Raw genomic sequence first — 14560 nt, 5'->3', positions numbered from 1 at the left:
ACACCTTTCCATAAGGCGCTGAAAAGTGCTTGGTGCGTTCGTGACACCCTGAGGCATGCGATTGAATTCAAAGAAGCCGAGGGGACACGTGAAAGCGGTTTTAGGCTTGTCTTCTTTGGCCATTTCAACCTGGTAATAACCAGATTTAAGGTCCATGACGGAGAACCATTTAGCACCGCTAAGGGCAGCAAAGGTCTCCTCAATGTTCGGAAGAGCGTATGCATCTCTGATGGTTCGAGCATTTAGCTTCCTGTAGTCGATGCATAACCTGATAGAACCATTCTTTTTCCGGACCAAGACCACTGGGGATGCAAAAGGGCTCTGTGACTCTTTAATGATTCCTGCATCAAGCAGTTCTTTAAGATGCTCCTTGACTGCCTCCCTGTCACTGGGATGAATAGGCCTTGGCCTCTCCTTAAAAGGAGTCTCGTCATGTAGCCTGATGTGATGTTTCACTGCAGTGGTGTGACCATATGACAGGTCATCCACAGCAAAGACTTCTGGAATAGATCTAAGCTTGGTGATGATACGATCTTTCCATTGTTCAGATATTGGTGAATCATCAAGATTGAACTCGAGGTTGTCACTGTCAGGCTTATTGTGATGAGAGTCACCTTTCACTGGTCCAAGTGATGTGACCTGCTGAGCTGCACATATTTGAGCAATGATGCATTTTGGCTGCAGCGTAACATCATGGTCACTAAGATTGCGCAGGACGACCGGGACCTTGCAGCTAGACTTAAATGGAATGTCCATCAGAGCAGCTTCAAGGAACACGCCACCTGGCAACCTGTGATGTTCATTGGGTTCAAGCACAAATGTGGTCTGACTGTTCCTTTTCAACCTGACATCACCTGTGATGCAGCACTTTTGTTTTGCAGGGATGGTGATGGGGTTTCCACCATGTAACCTGACAGGATGAGCATGGTTGTTGAGGTCATGGATCTGGGCAATATGCTGGAAGATCACTGCAAAATCTCTAGAGAAGAGTTTGCAAACAACCTCTGGACCATCCTGTTCAAGTACTTGTTCATAAAGTCGTAATAACACATTGGTACCAATCAACAGGGGGGTCCTGCTGTTGAACTGACACTCTGGCACCACAAGTGCTAACACGACTAGCTCCTCTTTCCTGCCAGGAACAGACAGCGGGAAAGTGACACGCGCTTCTATGTAACCAAGATAGGGGACCTGCTGTCCACCTGCTCCTTCGATTTCAAGAAGGGCATGAATTGGATGTATAGGTAAGTGAGACAGATGGTTCTTATGGAAACACTCGGACACTGTTGTAACTTGTGAGCCGGTGTCCATTATGGACTCACACTGCACACCCTCAAGAAAGACAGAAGCCGCACAACGAGGACCTACAAGCCCTGCAGGTATAGATCGCTCTGTGCAACGGTAGGTTTCAGTCATTGTGTGGGTTATGACTTTCTTCTGTGTTCCAGCACCATCAACTGATCTGTTGGGACAGGGGTTATCATCAACTGCAGCTCCTGGACGTCCCACTACAGGAGCTGCTACTAGTTTAAAGTGAATGGGGAAGCAGCCTGCTGAGCTAAAAACTTATCCTGCCTCTCCCGGAGTTCTGCATTTTTCTTGCGAACCAGTGCGGGGTTGGGTTCATTCGAGCAATGAGCAGCAATGTGGTTGTCTTCCCCACACTTAAAACAAAACCACGGCCTCGGCATTCCAGGCACCTTAAGGCCCCTCTTCATGTTACTACTACTGATTGCAAAGCAGTCGGTCTTTTCAGTACTCTCTCTCTGATTTTGTGCTAGTTTTTCAACTTGCTTTGTCAGTTCAGCTATCTTGTTCTCAATATCAGAGGTTTCATCTCGCTTTGCTTTTACCACTAGGGGAGGATTACTATCATGAGTGAGGCTCGGTGGCTTTTTGTTTAGCTTTTCCAACTGTTTAGTTAGCTCGTTTACTTTCTTTTCAAGCTTTGATGTCTCATTCGGCTTTGAGTTAGTCAGTGGGACAGGCTCACAGTCATAAGAGGGCATATCAAAAACATGGTGGGCATACATGTTAGCTTTCGAAGCACCTAAATGCTTTTTCATCCTATCTAGCTTTGTGGAACGGCGGTCTTCCTCAGTTCTCAGCATGAGGAGGAATTCAGGAAATGTTGGTGGATTTCCCTTTTTGCACTCTAACTGTAAGCCGATGATGATGCTCTGATCCCAACAGCCCCTACAAAACTGTCTGAGCAAATGATCATTGGAATTTCCAGCTGAGGCTCCCCCTCTAGAAATTGCTCTTGTGAGGAGGCTATGGAGCCTGTTCAAGTATGCTGATGGCTTCTCTCCACTATCTTGGTTAGAGCCGAGAAATGCCGCAAACAACTCCTCTCCATCCTCCACAACACCAAAAGCAGAGTCAAGTTGAGTGATGTAGACACTTGGTGGTGAAGAGATGCCAAGAGGCTTCACAACATCAGCTGCTGGACTCAGCAAGCTCTCAAGAATCCTTCTCACCTTGTGAGCATCATTCAAGGAAGGATCGTTAAGGAGAAGATCAACTTGGGTGTGCCATGTTTCGTAGTCCACCTCACCGTTTGGCCTTGGCATCCGCCCAGAGAAGGTGCGCAACCTTATTTGTGGGGATGGTGAAGTGGTGGACTCACTTCGGATGACATGCTCCACAATCACTCTCTGGATCTGGGGGGGGTTAAAAACATCCTCACTGATGTGGACTGGGCTCGTTGGTAAACTAGCAGATGCACTATAAACATGTGTGGGCTCTGCAGGCTCATTTTGATCATTATTAGGTGTGTTAGCATTTTGAGCTGCATAGGGCTGTGTAGCATTACTGTGTACGTCATGTGATGTGCCCTGGTTCCCATGCAGTTCCTCCTGAAGCACATTCAAGAAACCTTTCCTGCCACTGCCTGCGACAGACTTTAGTTCGTCCAGGTATCTGCAAGCTATCTCCCTCCCCACCACTTCCTGACAAACATCTCTAATGGTCCTCGCAAACCACATCACAGCTGGGTCCTTTGGACATGGTACGGTACCCAAAGTAATGGGGTCGATTCTAGAGATAGACCTGTCAGATGCATACTGGACCAGGGCTCTACCCTCTGGTTGTCCTGATTCGTCAGGGATCCTCACTAATTTAGAAATATCTCCATTAACTTTGAACACAGCAGTTATTTCCTCATCTGTGTATTCTGGTCCTATACCTGTTACATACAGGGAGTTTTGACCATTAACCTCAAAACGATTGCAAATATCCATACCTGACTCAGTGGAACAAATCTCAAAAATCTCAAACGTGCGTAGTGTGGGGTGGAAGATCAGAAAGCTACTATTAACCAATCTCCTGGCTGGCTCGCCACTTTTTATGTAACCTGGACGTGTGTCCCTCTATCTATAAAGAGATGATCTATACTGCTCGCCCAAGTGCAATGTCTACAATATCCGAATCTAGGTTTGGGAAGGAGATTGGCGGTAGCAACTCTGTAAGAGCAATGAGACTTCCAACCCACATAACACGCACGACCACAGGTTTATGAAACAAAGTTTGCTTTATATATTTCCTTTTGGATCAGTTCCCTTTGCTCATCCTCAATGTAGGGATATCTTCAAATGCAGTAACCATCTCAAATGCATCACAAAAATAATTGAAACAATCAAAATAGATGTAAGACAAGAAACACAATATTTCAACACCCCAAAGAAAAGGAAAAAGAAAAGAAAATAGCATGTGAGTGTCCAGTTCCTTATGGTGTCAGTTTATTCAGTTACCCACTGTCCTGGGTTAAGAACTGAAAATGACCTGAATCTCAGGCGGAGAAAAAGTAGCAAAGAAAATGATAAGGTATCTCTCAGGTGGGCTTCCTTTTGTTTTTTTCCCTACCGCCCTCCTGGTACGGCAGGCATCAACGTGTCGGCGTCCTGACACAGAGAAGGCCTCCACAGCAGCAACAGTGTCTTAGACCCACGATACCAGCTCCTCACTTGGCACCCATGGAACTGTACCTCAAAAAAAAAACCAGTCTGCACACAAATACGCAGAATGTTAGATGTCCACATTCCTTAAATGTCCTTGTTCCTAATGTCCTTGGTTCTTTTGAAATATTAAAATAAATTTGCATCTTGTGACACATTAAAAGTAAACACACCGGTATTACTGTGCATCACCCGCAGTTACAGTAACAGCACAGCTATTGCACGTGAACTGCGCATAACCACTTAGCTGGCCGCGGCTGAACTAGCAGGCCCAAGAAAGTAAAAACATTAGACACTCATAATAAACAAAACTGTCACAACATTGCAATACTATGAAAACACATCTTAAACATCATTAAACACATTTACTACTATTCTGACTGGTTAGTTATTTTTTCCAGTGCATTGAACTGCAATAGCGGTGCTAAGTGAGCTAGGCTAACTCACCAGAATAGTTCAAAAAAGTTCGAAGAAATACTCCGGCTCCTTTCAGGTAGGTACCCGTCTGTGGTTCACCGCTAACGACAGCTCTCTCACAAATGTTAATTAAACCTCTTTCCTCTCTTTCAACGGGAAAAAACCGTGCTCCGCGGCAGCATGGAGTTTTTCCTTGCCGTCCTTTTTCCTCTACACCACACCTTCACGCCCACGGAGCTGCAGACGGTGCCTTCAGGGCAAGCCCGGAAATTAAACTATCAGACAAGGACTACGATGCATTCAAAGAACCCTGTACTTCTGATTGCTGTAAATCTTACCAGGGTTACATGCTCATCAGCAGTTATGAAATACTCAGATCAACCTTTGTGGCACCAACAATCAGGCCACTCGCAAAGTTTCTAAAATCAACTTTCTTTATCAGCCTGTTTCCCTGTTTCAGCTTCAGCAGGTTGCCTTGAGCATGTCTACATCCATGAATGCACCGAGCTGCTGCAATACGTCTGATTAGCTGCTTAGAATTTTGTGTTAACAAATAGCAAATGACAGGTGTACTTAGGTGTTTTTGTTGAGGCTGTATTTTGGAGCCGGTATTTATTTGGCATTTTATCAAACAACTTTGTTTTTTCACTGGAAAGAAGATCAACTATACCCTACACTTCTGGTCATTATATTATTCAGTCACTGCAGTGTGATATCATTTTAAATAACTTAATACTGGTGTCAAATTAAGATGTAGTACTCCATGTTGCAGTATATATGTGTCATTTTCCTTTTCATTGTTCAAGAATACAAAAGAAGTTAATTCATCATTAAAAATCAAATCAAATCTGCCGATAAGTGGCTAATTTGAGTGGGACATGTAACATTGTTGCCAAACTCTAGTGAGGTATAATTTAAGACATTTTAGCAGATTCACAAATATGTTTTTTTAACATGTGTGTCTAATGTGAGTTATAACAGCCGTGGCCCCACAACTCTATCACACTCCTACTGCTTTCAGGTATAATAATGGATTTGCAACCAGAGGAAATGATAAAGGTAGAGAAAGAAAGAGATGAAGCACAGATTTCAGGTAATAAGAGAAAGAAATAGACACCAAAAGGACAACATTCAGCCAACTTTCCTTTAATATATTACAACATGAACAGGATGAAAGAGTCACAGAAACAGAGAAGAGACAGAAGGAGAGGAATAAAGGTTGTTTTTGTGCGACACATCAGCCTTCAAGGTGCCTGTTTGGAAATAAAAGACTGAGCAGATTTCATCTGTTGGCAGGAGGTCAATGAAGTGAGACAGGACACTGGAGCTGTGTGTTCAGCTGGTGAATGGAGTTCCACGGGGAGATCACACACACATTTATTCTCTTTCTCTCTCACGTTTATCAAGGTCACATCTCAGTCACCCAATCCTCTGATGAGCTCCCCGTGAACCTAGAAGCAAGGCAGTGATTGTGTTGGAGTGAAAAGACCTGAGATCTCACCGAGTCTAGACAGTCTGCTGCTATAAACACTTTTACTGTAAACACATTACCGACTGCAGTTACATGAGATAGCCTTTCAGTGAAATCTGACTCACCATTAACACGAAAGAATCTACAAGAGCTTTAAAAAAAGAGGATCGGATGATGTGTCTGATTTATTTACATAAATGTGCAGCAATGTCCATCTTTCAGTTTTGTTAATTACTTATCCGTTTAAAGGTCCCAGTGAGGCTGGAGTCTATCTTAGCAAGAGACGGGGGATGCTCTGGACAGGTAAGCAGGCTATCTCCGAGCTAGCACGTAGAGACAGACAGTGTGTAAGAATGACAAGGACAGTGACAACTCGCAACCAACATCGTCTGATACCTGACAACTTCTATAGTCCTATTTGTTTTAATCAAATGCCTTCTCTGGGACACATAATAGCTTCAAAATTCAAGATTGCTCCTTAATGAAATGCAAATAAATTGAATAAAATAAGCATGCTCTATTGAGATACAGAATCCAAGTAAAAGCTTGTTGGGATTAGACTCAAGGGAACCACCACAGAAGGGCTCACTCCAACAATAACAGGAATTTAGACAGGACCCCCCGGAGTCTAGATGCTGGTGATTGTGAAGATAAAGATGGAGACTTAGATGAGGCTCTGAGAGAGCAAGGTGAGGTGGAAATGGGTAGGAGGTGGGCTGAAAGGCAGAATGGTAGAAGAGCACTGAGAGTTAAAGAACACAAAAGAGAAGATGAGTAGCTCACAGAAGGCAAGCAAAAAAAAGAAGATTGGACTAGACTAATCATGTGACTACTAAGTCTGACAGTGTGGCAAACTAAAAGTCATGTAAAGAATAAACCAGCAGCCTGAACGCTCAAGAAAGCAACGAAATGAGTAAATACAGATCTTTGTTATTGAACTTGCTTCTTCATTATTATGAATAATTAATTTTACAACAAAATGTGAGAATTTCAAAAGCTCATATACAGCACAAACATCTTACTTAAAAACTGATTCTAAGGAACTGAAAAAAAACAAAATGCTAAGTCTGGGGTTTAGAGTCATACACAGCAGTGTTTTTTGGCCCTGGCTGTCTGGGCCAACTGGCTCTGTGGCGTAATGGATGTCGCATTGGCCTTCTAGTTGACAACCTGAGATGTCACTTAAAGGTTGTGGGATCAAGCCCCACCAGTGTCTAATTTTATAGAGGAAAGCCTCTTTCAAGGGCTCTCTGTTGACTAGGAATCCTTATGATGGCTTCATTCAGGGTGAACCTGGAGAAACACGCAAATGCTTTCTACACTTTTCACTCTTCATTCACTGTGAAATGGCCAAAGCTTCCACAAAAAGCTCCCACTGGACCATTTGTGTCCATTTCCTCACTTTGGGATGTGATGACAGAGTCCTAACAGATTTTCTCCGATCTTGTTTAATGCATAAAAATATTTTCAGATGCAAAAAAAATCTTTTTCCACCTGTTCCTGACATCATTCCCTTCTTTGTCCTTGCCCCTTTGTGTTGAATGGTTGCTGGCATCCTTTTGTTTGGCAGTTTAACATTCAGTTTCTGTCCTCTGAGACAGAAGAGGCTCTGTGTCAGTTTAGAGGTTTGGCTCAATCAAAGAGCTCTGATTACATTTTAGAAAAAAAAGTTGTGCTTGTGATTTTATTGTAGATTTAAGTATTTTTAGATTCTCTGATTGCTAAAACTTTCTTTCATCATTTTCGTCATCTCTTGTTAGATTCTTAGGACCCTCCACCGATTATAGACAAGCAGTTCGGTTAACCCGTGATTGGGATCGCCACTCAGCCTGAAAAATAACCTTGATGTTGTCATCAAGATTCTCTCAGGTTTAATTTTAAAGTCTTCAAATCTGTGCAAATTGAGTTTTAATGGCATGGGTATTCGCCATCCAGGCAAAGTTTCAGAAATGCTGATTTGCATTATTGGAAAGCAAAGATAATCAGCATAATCCTAAGCTTGATGAAAACTTTTAGTCAGTCTGGTCTTATTTCGTTCAAAGCAACACCTTTTGAGCTTTCCTTCTTTAAGGCAGAGTGTTATCATATTGCCGCGTATCAACAGTAAAATGTGTCACTTTGATATGTAGATGGTAGTAATATTGAAAGAAGGGTTTCACTGCCCTCTTGGGCTGAAGGTTTAAATTATTACACAACTAACACAATTAATTATTAATGGGAACAGGTCCACCACAGTCGACCATTCTTACACTTTTACAATAAATGTGCATGCAAGGCTGTGGTAATGTGGTCACTATGGTTATGGTTGAGAAAAGGGATATTGTGATGGGATCGAATATTAAACTACAAGACCAGTTCAGATAGATTTTACATTAATAAGTTATAACTAAGCCAACTTGAGTTTGATTCTTAATTAAATGTTTTTGAAAGATAAAAATAGCTTGAATCTAATATGAATTTAACTGTTCTGCAAATTGTTATTATCCAATGAAACGACCACCACAATTTTGCATGTGGTTCAAAGACAGATTTATCTGCACCATATAAAAATTTTGAATTCTAGTGTCTGTGAAGGTTCTCAGTCATCCAGGTCATTGTAGTCAAAGGAGCTTGCAAAGAAAAGCGTCTGCACTTCTTTAAGTTGCTTGAAAAGCAAGCAACTTAAAGAAGTCCAGACGCTTTGACTTTGAATTCTAGTGTTAAATTCTGACACCTGCACCAGCTTTACCACCCTGTTTGACATTAAGCCTTCCCCACACACAGATTTTACTTACTGTTACATGCAAAATACATGATATTACAGGTTATACACGGCTGTTTTGACTTCGAGCTACTGCATCACTTTACTTTATAATGAAGACATCTTGTGTCCTTAAGTTAAACTGAAAGAGAGTTTACTTGTAAAAAAGTGTAAAAATGAAATGGATTTTATTGAAAAATAAAACAATATCATACAAAAAATAAGTTCAGCCTCCTTTATTTTAATAAAACATGGCGAATCTGAGGGCAATCTGCTGGATATGACAGCTCTTTTAGTGTCTGTGAATTTCGTATACCGAGCACGATATTTGTTAAAGTCAGGGGAAAAAAAGCCTGGAAAGGATTTTTTAAAGTAAAAGCATCCTTTTTTTTAATACTGAGTAAACTGACAGCTAGTGAGATAAGCTCACTGCAAATAATCTTCATGCTGTGGCAAGCTGACACATTCAGGGTTTTAATAAAAACAAAAAAAACTTGTACTTGCTTTTGTGTAACCTCCGTTAGATTATAGCTAAAGCCAACATGTATTTTTCTTTTTAATCTCTTTAACTCTTTGACCCTGATAGCTGCTTGTTAGGGTTACTATTTATACCCAAACTTACCTGATTATCTCTTAAACTACTGTGATGTAGCAGTCAGGGGAAAAATAATCACATAAAAGATCAATTGCAACCACAAACAAACAATGGTGTAAAAACTGCATATGATTTACCCTCTCTATATACCCTCTATTACATAAATGTTGTTGCACAGGAATGGAGGACATAAGCAGCTGGAGATATATATATATATATATATATATATATATATATATCCATCATTACACCAAAGCTCATAATTATCTTCCACTTTAGCATCTTACTACATCCAGTCAGATGACAGAGATTCAGGCTAAAAGTGAATCAGTGAGAGTTTGTTTATTGCCGTGTTGACAGATGTTTTCAGTTTGAGCACTGCTTACCAGCATGTTGACAGAATGTCTGCGTGGTCTGTTGAAGCATGACACTTTCTGCGTGCAGCATCTGTGAGGCAGCGAGGAGAAACACATTTCCTGCTGAAACAGCTCTCTTACAGAGCTGTAATCTGAAATGGTCCAAATACTGTTGCTCTTTACTTTCCAATTAATTATTATGCTGACAGATGAATGTTTGTGGTTTGGGGGAATATGGTTCTTTTTCAGTTAATCCCCTTAAGTTTGAATGAATCACTGACTTAACAACAAGGTGGCAAAACCTTAATCAAAGCAATTGGAAGTGGGGGTTTTTTGTAATAATTTCCATGCTTTTTTACCGAGACAAGTTTCTTTAAATCTGCAGAGTTAATGACTACATCTCAATGCTTCATAGTGCTGAACTCATAATACAAAATACAAAGGTAATAGAGCTGCATCATGTTAAGATAAATAGTCCAAAACAAATGTTTTGGATGTTTCATGGCAGATAACCCTTAGACACTGAGGCTACGTTCACACTGCAGGCGAAAGCGCATCAAATCCGATTTTTTTGACCCTATGCGACCCATATCCGATCATGGTATGACAGTGTGAACGGCACAAATCCGATATTTTCAAATCCGATATGGGTCCCTTTCGTATGTGGTACTGAATCAGATACATATCCGATGTTTTAGAAAGCGACTGCTGTTTGAACGGTCAGGTCGCATTAAATCCGTCTTTTACGTCACTGACACAAGACAGACGCCAATTATCAGTGCCGGAGAAGCGCCCGAGAAGACATCGCGAATGCTTCCTGGCCATCCAGTGTAGATGTCAGTGAAACTGTTGGGAAGACAACGTTGGAGAAACGTGAACATTTTATTTGTACTGTATAATCTGCAGATTTTGACAGAAATCTGCAGCTATCCTTTGAAGCACCGCTCCTTTACCATTTGTGGGATCTAGACCAAGCACAACGCACTTTTTTTTGTTTTTGTTTTTTTAAAGCACCAACTTTCTGCTATTGACTCATTAGACACTTCCCACACAGTCCAACAAACTGTCTCCCTACCGCTGATCCAGATTCAGCACTCTGTTAGAGGTAGATTCGGTTTCCAAGTGTCTCTTTAGCTTGTGGTATCATGTTAGCCAATTTCTCTGACAGATGACCTATTTGGATTGAGGCCTGGTCTGGTTTAAGCCATAAAAGGCCAACATAAATCTACAAGGAGTCTAGTGAATCGTCTGAACGTGAAGCAGCTTGGAAGGTAAGGTCATATTTTGCCATCATAAAGGTCTGTTTGATCTCCTACTGCTTGTCAGTACAAAGAAGTGATTTATGTGTTTGTTGTCATTTAGTCAGAAACGGCTCCTTGTCATGTTTAATTCAGCTCATAGTATAAAACAATTTAATTGCATTTCCCCCTCAGAGGAGTCAAGCTTTGTGTCAATGAGCTTTGAACACCAGACCTCAACATGGAGAACTTTCTGTATGTTCACAGCTGCAGGGCCCAGCACACAGCCACAACCGTGAGCACACAAATGAGAACACATGAGTCCGTACACACAAGCACTCACACGCAGCCTGGGCTCTGAGGGAGTCGATTTGATGCAGGCTTAATTAATGATTTCATAACTGTTGAGGCGTTAAACGGTATGCGGGGAAAGGCGAGAATTCGAGATGAGGAGTGAAAGCAGAGCCAAACTCGCTGCTAATATGATGTGTTGAATATGAAGCGTTTCACTGCACCTGCTCCAACACATGCTGTTTCTCTTTTTCTTCAATTCCACATCAAGTCAGGCTTTTTTTGTGATCCCATTAAGCACTTTTAAGCTTTTCACAGCTTTCAGACTCTCAGAACACATGCTCAGCTCCAAAAATAAATGAATGAATAAATAAATGAAATAACTTAGGAGAAACAAGAAAGAGAAGAAAAATCAGAAGGAATTGAGTTTCACTACACTACAGCTTACTGATTGGCAACTACACAAAGGACATGTCCTTTACTATAACCCAACTGTTTTTATGCTGAACAACATAAGGAAAAAAGCTGAACCACTCGACCCCCTAATGTTGGCTGTACACTAGCAGTTTTGCTTTAACTTCGATGAGATATAACTAAATAACTGTAGCAATCTGGCAATCAACATGGTGGTTCTACATCACACAGTGAGAGAGGATTAAAGTCGGTTGTTGTAATTGTCTTGCAACATGCTCAGTAAATTAAGGCTGGGTACCTCACAATGTCGCTACTGCTTTGGCACTGCTGGGAATGCAACATTAAAATGGTGTGCTCGTCAAGTCGTTTGGAGTTCTGAGGAAAAACTCTAGGTGAGGCGTGGCACCAAAAGCTTGTTTGTAATAAATGTGTCAAGATTCGCCTGAAATACTCAAATGTAGTTTTAATACACATCTTTGATGAACAGTGGCAAGGAAAATTATCAGGTAGCACAACAACAGGGATTTGGATCAGGTAAGTATTGTTTACAGTTAGCCTTCAGTTCAGAAATTGTTGGGATCCGGACCTGATTTCACAGATACGTGGATAAGTAATTTTCCAGGTAAGGGGGTTAACTTGGATGCAGTTACAGTTTTCCTCTGTTTCCTAGGGTCTTTAGTTTGTGAGCAGATAAGTTATTCAGCAGTCAAGCAGGTATGCAGGTAACCATGAGACAGACTATCCAGAAGAAGGAGGAGTAAGTACAAGTCTCATGAAGATTCAAAGAAGCAGGTAAGTAAAGCAAAACAGGCCCTGAGGCCTGAGGGCACCCCACCCACCGGAAGGGGCCCAGCTGGGCCACAGGCGCCAGGCCCCGCCAATCGGCCACCAGGAATGAGTCGGTATATACATGAGCGCCCAGCCCCAGACACCAAGAACCACCAACACACCAACGTCTGAGGGCATCAGCCACCGGCAGGGAGTGTGGTGAGGGGAGATAGGTCTCTATACCTCGGAGAGCCTGAGATGTTCCCAGAGAGGTGGAGTCTAAGACCCAAGCTGACATATAGACACAGACAATCAGGTGCACGCAGACACAAACGTGCATTCCCACCCCCATATACACAAACAAATACTCAGCACTCACCCGACGTGGAGACAGACACAAATAGACACTGTACACACATTCACACTCCCCAAACATACTCTATATCCCAGGTCCGGGTACCCCCGCCCCCAGAGGAGCAAACCGTACCCGGACCCAGGAGATGTAACCCTTCTCTCTGGGGTGGAGGAAAGCAGACCGCCTCCTTATCTGCAGTAGCAGGGAGGCCCCGCATCCCAGACCCCAATCTAATGGCCAGCACCTCCTCCCAGCCCCGACAGTTAACAGAATAGGGGTGAGTGAAGACCCCAAACCTCCCTCCGCCCGCTCATATGTAGTGTTGCTGCGTGCTGTTCTAAAGTGCATTTAAAACACAGGAGGGCATGGTGCTTCCTGCCAGAGAGCAGCACGGCTCCACCCAAAAACCCTCAGTGTCTATATTCATTTTAAATTGAGGGTAGGGCACCAGCGCCAGAGGTGGGTTTGAATACACAGACCATCCTCTGGATGCTGTATAATGTGCCCACCCCCAAGGCCCTATATGTATATGTTATGAGAGTGTGAGTAATATGAATGTCTAGATTGCGGAATAAAATTGAGGCACAGGTGGCCAGAAGGGGACAGAGGGGGAGTGCCTCCCCTGCACCCTGGTGACACACCTGCACCCCAAGCACTGCGTGTGTGTGTGGGTGTGATGGAGCCAGAAAAGGGAGGCAGCTGAGGATGGGGAGGGAAGAGAGGGAGGGGCAAGTGACCCCTCCCTGGGGCCAGCTCCCCCGCTGACACCAGTAGGCACCCCCACACTCTGGATCCCACCAGGGCAAGGGGCCCGGGCCCATCCGGCCCGGCGCCCACAGCAGCAGCACCACCCCGCCCCACAGAGTTCGGGGCAGCCCACCCGACCCCACCGCAGAGAAAACTGCACCCACCCCATCATCCAATCATCTCCCAAACTACACAAGACATTAGACACCCAGGTTGAGTTCATTCTCCACCTCTCCTATATCTCCCCCACCTGCAGAGTGAGCTCCTGTAGAGATGTAACAGCCTCCCCACCAGTTAGCGAGCCCTCCAGTTGGGCCGATGCACCAGAGGTCCCCCGCACCGGGGCTGAGCCCCCATGCACCCACCCGCCCACAACCCCGGTGACACAGCAACCAGGACCCAAGGCCCAGCCAGAGCCCCAGCCTGGGGGCGGAGCACCCCCAAACCCCTAAGCCTCCACGCCTGTCCCATCCCACTGTTGTTTTAAGCACACACACACACACACACACACACACAAACACAAAACCACGTATTACGCTGTATTGCTATCGATAGATAAATGACTCTAACTAGCTTAAAAACCAAAACAAATCCTGTTTTTCCTTACTTTTTCTGGAATGTACTAATTCAAACATCTTTGTTTCTAGATCGCGGGTGAATAGATTACCAATCTGGCAGGAAACTGTGGATGATGAAGTGTGCAGGCTTGAGGGTTTCTCAAGACCACGCTAACCACCAAAAGAGACTGGTTAGTTTCCAGTCACGCCCACACTCACAGACAGGAGAGAGAAACAGCAGTCAGAGGAAGGAGAAAGGAGAAAGGTAGGCGCTGCACCTGGAGGTCAGGAGGGACCATGACAATATGTCCACGAGCTGACACGAGGAAGTGGCATGAAAACAAGTGGCAAAGAAAGAACAGTTGTGCGTCTTGGTTTTCACTGGGTATTATCATCAAACAGTGTACATACATCAGATTAGATGTCCCACTCGTGGTTGTTAAATCCATGTCATAGTTTGATTTGTCATGAACTCGAAAGATGAGTGTGGTAAAATATTGTGCATTTATTATTCACACTGAAAAAAAACTGGAATGCATTTTTATTGCTTTCTCTTGTTGTCTGAATAATATAAATTATTCAGTTTGCATAATTCAAGCCTCACATATGATCAGCAAACGGTATGTTGCCTTTTGGCTGCTGCGTTTCATTTGTT

Source organism: Aulonocara stuartgranti (assembly GCF_965226115.1).
Source record: "Aulonocara stuartgranti genome assembly, chromosome: 18".
In the NCBI taxonomy this organism is placed as follows: Eukaryota; Metazoa; Chordata; class Actinopteri; order Cichliformes; family Cichlidae; genus Aulonocara; species Aulonocara stuartgranti.
Note: the sequence above shows the minus strand (reverse complement) of the source record.